Below are 5,546 nucleotides of genomic sequence, written 5' to 3'. Positions count from 1 at the left end.
GACCATAGTAGTACCGATGGACGCATCGTTGTATCTACCGTACTCCCTATGCTAGGATGTCCTCCATTGATCTGGGATCAATGATACTGGTCTGGGACCAGTGGTAGGAGTTGTACATACTATGACGCTGACTTCGGGTCGGCTGAGACTGGTCTGGGACCAGTGGTACACTCTTTGAAACTGTGATACTGGTATGGGACCAGTAGAAGGAGTGGTACCTACTATGATGCTGACTTTGGGTCGGTTGAGACTGGTCTGGGACCAGTGGTACGCACTCTGAGTCTGACTTCGGGTCAGTGGAGGATGGTATGAGACATTCTCGATCAATTCTTCTTCTTCATAGTTCAGTAGAGCAGAGCTAGCAGAGCCAGCAGCGCCGAGCAGAGTAAAGCAGAGCCAGCAGAGCTGAGCAAAGCATAACAGAGCTAACAGAGCCAACAGAGCTAAGCAGAGCAGAGCTAGCAGAGCCAGTAGAGCTGAGCAGAGCAGAGCTAGCAGAGCCAGCAGAGCCAGCAGAGCTAAGCAAAGCAGAGCAGAGCTAGCAGAGCCAACAGAGTTGAGCAGAGCAGAGCTAGAAGAGCCAGCAGAGCTGAGCAGAGTAGAGTAGAGTCAACAGAGCCTAGCAAAGATGGGCAGAGCAGTGCAGGGCAATGATGGCAGAGATGGTACAGTCGTACATATGGATCAGCGGATGGAGTTCTCCCTACTTGAGAGGGAGTGTTAAACTGGAAACTAGGGCCAAACTCCATGTGGGTCGACTTATTTATGGCAGCTAATATTTTTATTGGATCCCTCTCGTCGAGAGGTGTAGGATTGATCCAAAGATCATCCTATTCCGATAAGTATTTATGGAGATATGAATTTATTTTGTTTATATATTTATTATCAAGCCGACCAGCTCTTATGTAGGCTCTAGAAGCCCAACCGATGTGTCTATTCATCATCTACCTTTAGTATAAATAGAAGAGTTTTGATGTCAATTGGCACACTCATTCTTGAGTGATCTATTCCTCTCCACGTCTTGGGTTTTAGGAGGAGTGAGACACCAAGAGTGATACGCTATTCTTGAAGTGATGCCCTGATGCCCTAGCTGTTGTACGTTGCCCTAAGCCACAGTCAACGTGAGAATCTTCTCCTGGAAGAGCCGCAATCATAATGGAAGAGCCGGAGCCATAGCGCTAGTCATTAAGACCTACACGCAGATTATGAATACATCTACACGCTAGTCAGATTATGAAATACGCTGGTCATGAAGACCTACACAGGCAATGACATCTAAATGGAATCCTAGCATGGAGATCTATTCATGGCAATGGAAATATATACGCTGGTAATATGAAGACACTGATACGCAGCCTATGTGGACAGCCCCAACAATATACGCATCAACACTATGTGGATGGGAAACACACTTGGAAGTTAAGGCAGCGTGGTTGAAGAACACAGCCACTCAGGTAACACGTTATCACTCAGTCAACATATTTACACGCATCATTATGGATACGCAGGAAATGATATAACATGAATACGCGCTGGGCATTATAGATCATATACACAGGAATATATATATATACACGTTGTTTCATATAACATATATCAACGCTGTCCAATGTTGAATATATACACGCTGACCACATGACATACCCCTATTCATAAATATCTACATATACAGTTCATGAAGAGAAAATTTTACGCAGCAACTCTACGAAGGTCATACGCAGATATGGTATACGTTGCTATGGATATAAGAAGCTGCAGTCACATAGAGAAGAGATGCTGTATGGTTTAACTGCACCTAGGGTTTCGGTGCAGTCACAACCTCAATGCCAAGGACATTGAATAACGTCATCGCAATGAAGAATAGTCTCAGCAGTATAACAGTGACAAGGGTTACATAATAAAGTAGTAATGAGACTCACTGTCTCAACAAATATAGAGTGATGACAAAGATATATTGCAACAATCCACATAATGATGACTTCAATAATGACTGTCTTAGTGCATCAATGAAAGCATAGATATCACAATGAGTGGAACACGTTGATATGAAGCTAGAGTGAAGATCTTCGTAATAATGGCTCCAATGGTGCTGAAATAAGGAGGACCTCAGCAGCAATGAAAAAGAGGATTAGAGATCTGGTATATGGATCTCTATGACATGCAGTAGTGACTTGGATTACAGCATGATGTATGGGCAGCATAGTGATGAGATCATGAGCAGCATGATGATACATGCTACACGGTAAGGTGCAACAAATGAATGAAATGAATAGAAGCCATCACCTTGGAGAATCAGTTGAAGCAGAATGTCTTCAACTGATCTCATCATTATACGAAATGATCTATGCTCAGATCTAGATAAGTCAAAGTGTTTACTTCTGTTGTAAATGTACTCTCTCTCTCTTTCTCTGCTGAACTTTGAAGATAAAAGAAGATTTGATCAAAGGGTTTCCCCACACATTGTGGGGTTTGTCCCTGGCTCGCGCCATATCTTGTCTTCTCTTGCCTTGGCTTGTCTTCTGTGTTTTATATTTATGTTCCATCTGCAGTTTATCATAATGTTGATGTGATTGCTAACTGTGAAAATTTAAATAAATTGCTCTAGCATAGAACATACCTAATCTTAACAGTCACTTTATAAGTAGTAAAGTTAATTTAATTTAAAAATGTCTTTATAAGTGGTAAGGTTACATTCTAATTTAAAAGTGACATTATAAGTGGTAAAGTTACATTCTAATTTAAACGTGACTTTATTAAAGTCAATTAAGAATTAGAAAGTGGAAAAGTGACTATGGAAATAAAAGGCTAAGAGGGTCTTTATTTAAGTGGGTGAGTTAAAAAATAGAAATTGATAATTAAATGCACATTTATTCTCATCCCTAGATCTAAATGAATCTTAGCCATTAGATCTAAGGGTAACCCAAAAGGTCATTTAGAGAGTTAAAAGGAGAAGAGAAGAGGAAAATATCCATTCATTCTTTCATGAGCATTTGAGAGAAAGAGAAGAGAGAGAAAGGATAAAATTTCTTAGCAGTGAGGAAGTGAAGGAGAGAAGCAAGAAGACATTTCAACAAATTTGGACAACAACATTTATTGTCACGCATCCCAAGGAAAAACCCTACAGTAGGAGAAAGGCACAAAAATCGAGGAATAAGGACATCACAGAAATCGAGGAAGAGGGATAGAAGCAAGGGCATGAATTTCAAGGAAGATATGGGCTCGAATTTTGAGGCAATCATACTGCTGAAATCCATACATTTTTCACAACAATTTCTCGGCATGTGTTTCGAGGTTGACCATACAACATTTAATTATGTTTTATTGCTGGAAAATTTATGTTTTTGTTGTTTGCTGACTGGCATGATTTTTTAGGCAGAGTTCAAGCATGAAAATTGAGATAAGTTGTAATTTTTGGTTGCTGGAATTTTTATTGTGTATTTCAGTTTCTCTGTAAAAGAATTTTCATAAATAAAGAAGAGCTCTCAGACTAGTTTTCCCCAAGAGTTGTAGGGGGTTTTTCCAAGGTCACATTGACAAAAAATCACTGTTATTTTATGTTTGTGGCTTTCATAACTTTGTTGTGTTTTATTTTTTCAATTTCAATAGTTGTGAAATCTCTAAATTTGTGTTTCCTGGAAAATATTGTCATTTCCAGATTTTAGAATTTTTATCATGCTTGGATTTAAAATTAAATGCATGGAGTGATAAGGAAAATTGACAACTGAAGTGGGGGTTGAACTTTCTTTACGGTATCATAGCTTGGTTGGCTGAAAAGTGCAGTTTGGGACAGTAAAGTGAAAAGTACAGCAAGCGGATTTTTTACATAGAAATTAGAAACCTTTATCATAGATTTGAAAATTTCAGTTTGGTAGGATAGTGAAACATGTCTTTGGGTTTGAGAGTTGAAGATAGGTTGGATGGGTAGAACAACTACAGTGCATGGAAGGAGAGAATCCAAAGCATCTTTGAGGAAGCAGAAGTTTGGGGCATTATGGTAAATACCACACAAAACCCAATAGTAGTACCTGCCGACCTAGTACAATTGACTGAGTTTAACAAAAATAATGTCAAGGAAAAAAGATTGATTCTGGAAGGAATCAAAGTCCATGTCATTCCTCATGTGAGAGGAAAGACTTATGCACATGAGATGTGGACAACCTTGACCATTCTTTACCAGAGCTCAAATGCAAATAGAAAAATGGTCCTAAAGGAGAAAATGAAGGCCATTAAAATGGCTAAGTCTGACAGTGCTACAACATGCCTCACAAAGATCACTTTAGTGTGAGACGAGTTGGAAGCCATAAGCGAGATTATTGCACCCAATAAGCTAGTGAGGATTGCTTTCAATGGTCTTCCCAAGACTTGGGAGAATTTTGTGGATGCCATTGTTTCACAGGAAAACCTTCCCGATTGGGAGAGGTTGTGGGATGATTTCATAAATTCAGAATGAGATCAGAAAGAACCATCTTGTGGCAGCCAAAAAAGTGGAGGAGGATGACAATGTGGCATTGTTAGCAAGAGGCATGAAGGGTAGAGCAAAGAAGCAAGCTTCCAACAATGGAGGAAAAGGCAAAGGTAAAGGCAAGCAGCAAAACAGGGAGAAGGACTATTCCAAAGTCAAATATTGGAATTTTCAAAAGTTTGGACACTATGTTGTTGTGTGTTCAGAGAAGAAGAATGAGAAAGGGAAAGACAAGCCCATCGCAGCTTCTATAGAGATAGAGAGCTTCTCAGAGAGCTTTGATCGAGAGTTTCAGTTCATAGCATGTGAGGTCACTAGTGCAGGATCACCTACCATACAGGTTCAGGGGGAGGGTGCATTCGCTGCTACAAGCAGAGCATCTTTTAGCATTTGGTATGTTGATAGTGGCACTTCTCGTCACATGATAGGAGTTAGAGAATACTTCTCAGAGCTTTCAGAGGGTGATACTAATATGGAGGTAGTACTTGGTGATGACAACATTGTCAGAGTGGTCGGTGTGGGGACATTGACATTTGATAGGGGACCCAAACCTCCCTTGAAAGTATCAGATGTTCTATATGTTCCTGCAATGAAGAAGAACCTGATATCTATCTCAGCACCTGAGGACAGAGGGTATGATGTGTTGATCAGGAGAGGGCAAGTGATTATATATCTAGGGGAACTCCAGCTTCTTCATCTAGAGAGATTGGTGTGTGACATACCAAGGTGTACAAGTTCTCATTCCAGCCCCTGATGGCATTGAGTAGCATCGTACGACACAGGATCGACAAAAAATCTAGCAGTTCAGAGTTGCGTGAGATTTGGCATTGCAGGATCGGGCACGTGTCATGGGGCCTTGAGTACATTGTGGGAGATCACCGTTGGTGTGACAAATTTCAGTTCTGATCACCTTGACGTATGCAAAGGATGTGGTATGGGGAAGTTTGTCAGATCCCCTTTTCTTAGCAGTGACAACAGAGCGACCGGGATTCTTGACTTGATTCATACTGATGTGAGTGGTCGGATGTCTCATGTATCCTTGAGTGGCTATGAGTACTATGTTTTATTCATTGATGATCACTCC

This window comes from Pinus tabuliformis, chromosome Q, assembly GCF_031772625.1.
Source record: "Pinus tabuliformis cultivar Carrire ecotype Pingquan chromosome Q, CPIR1, whole genome shotgun sequence".
Lineage (NCBI taxonomy): Eukaryota > Viridiplantae > Streptophyta > Pinopsida > Pinales > Pinaceae > Pinus > Pinus tabuliformis.
This window is presented reverse-complemented; position numbering follows the sequence as displayed.